Source organism: Myotis lucifugus, unplaced genomic scaffold, assembly GCF_000147115.1.
Source record: "Myotis lucifugus unplaced genomic scaffold, Myoluc2.0 scaffold_226, whole genome shotgun sequence".
NCBI classification, from domain to species: domain Eukaryota; kingdom Metazoa; phylum Chordata; class Mammalia; order Chiroptera; family Vespertilionidae; genus Myotis; species Myotis lucifugus.
Genome location: NW_005871274.1, coordinates 18,372 through 20,394, shown reverse-complemented (window position 1 = coordinate 20,394; position 2,023 = coordinate 18,372). Strand labels below are relative to the sequence as shown.

The 2,023-nt window shown below is 38.4% G+C and overlaps 1 protein-coding gene across 2 annotated transcripts in view; it reads left to right on the top strand.

The window, feature by feature from the left end:
• The window catches only part of FBXW8 (F-box and WD repeat domain containing 8), a 106,390-nt gene that overhangs the window by 86,209 nt on the left and 18,158 nt on the right, over nucleotides 1–2,023 (top strand). The window lies entirely within an intron of this gene.

Below are 2,023 nucleotides of genomic sequence, written 5' to 3'. Positions count from 1 at the left end.
TCTCAACAATAAACTGCATTATTGAAAAGAAAATATCTCATGAATCAGCCGTTTGATTTAGCGGTCGCGTTAGTACAGACTATTTTCTCCTAGATTGAACCTATGGTAAGGTTTTCTTACCTTCCAGCTAATCCATTCACCTCTGACGGGTGAGTCAAGTGGCCATGGGTGAGACTCACCCACTAGGGCATAAAGAGGAAATTAGTCTAATGCATGGTCTTAACAAGAGGGAGAGTGTGAGCATGAATAATTAATCTCACTAGTCTGTGGCAGTCAGATAAAATGAAGTCCCATTTGCTCAACCTTATTAAAAGAGAGAGAGTACGGGAGGGAGGGAGGAATGGAGGGGGAGGAATGGTAAAGGTCGTTAAGGGACTTGTAACATGGAAAGAACCGCCTCCGAGATGGGTAATGTGTTTTCTAATCTCTGTGGTCTTTAACTAAACGTAATGGTGCAGGTACTGTTGGGATAGTTCTGATTCACTGAATTACTAAGCATTGTAGAAGATACGTGAGTCTGATAGCTTAGACGTCTTTATGCAGAGGCTCTTCACAGAGGGATGCGACCTCATTGTGTCCCTCAGACATGGTCCATCCACTTGTAAAGAAAGAACTAGAAAAAGTAAAGAATAGGAACTGACTCACTATCAGATTTTAATCCTTATATTTACCGTGGACATTGTATATTTTAAAGGCCTACCTTCTGACTATGGAAGTTGAAGTATTTTAAAAACAAGATATTGAGCCGTAGCCAGTTAGCTCGGTGGTTAGAGTGTCATTCTGCAGACTAAAGCGTTGCGGGTTTGAATCTGGTCAAAGGCACGTACCTCGGTTGCAGACTCAATCCCCAGACCCCATTGGTGCCAGTGCAAGAGGCAACCAATCACTGTGGCTCTCTCACATCAGTGCTTCTCTTTCTCTGTCTCTTTCCCTCTCTTCTACTCTCTTTAAAAAAACAATCAATGGGAAAAAAATATCCTTAGGTGAGGATTAACAAAAAAAAAACATCCACAAGAAATATTGAGTCCAAGAATCCTACTGAAAGGTCTATAATGATAAGTGTAAAATATTACTTTTATGATAGACCATGAAGTTGCTGTTTTTAATTTTTTTCTCTCCAGGAGCTGATTTTATGCAATTTTTATGTTATTCACTGTAGATAGAAGATTTGATTATTACTGTGTTCTTACCTGGAAGAAGAATCTTATTTTGGATATTTTAGAATTGTTGAAATTTTCTCAGAAACTTTTATTTTCAACTGCATAAAAATAACATTTAGTTTGCTTACTCTAGTCTTTATGGGTTAAAGTTTGAAATCGCCCTCTTCCAGATGCTGTTAGCAAAAGTTAGTATTATAGTGTTGCCTGGACTATTAGGAATTTCTAAAGATTCACTTGTTAGAAATGTGTGTTGACAGTGAGATTGATGAAGTTCAAGGTGGAGACAATTTGTTCACTTCTCAATACTAAAATAAGAACCTGTATACTAATACTTGATAAATGAATAGGTTAACATGACTATGAAAGCACATTTTCGTATGTGTACTAAGAGAGGAGACTCGCTACAAAATATTCATATTAAAACTTTCGAGTTCAGTGATTGATTTTAACCCCATGATCAACAGAATGGAATGTAGGCACCGAACTGTGTTGATGAAGAGGTTTTTGAGTGTGACTTTGGGAGCAAGATGTGTCCTCAGTACTTACAACAGTGACTGACCCAAAGCAAGTGGTTCATGTTAATTAAGTTGAACTGAATTACTAAGTTTTTCTAGTAGAAGTCTTAAATCTTCAGAAAGATTATTTATGAATCATCTTTTTATTTTTCTTTTGCTGGAGAGAAGGCACGGAAGTGTTTACATTTAAAAAAAATATATTGTCGCCCTAACCGAGTTACAATCGGCCCGAGTTTACACGTTTCCCGCACTCCACCGCAAATCTATATGAACCGAGTTAAAGACGGCTCCCGCGGAGTACGCGCAATTCACGCGAGCCGACTTAACTCGTTTCCCGCACTCCAAGTG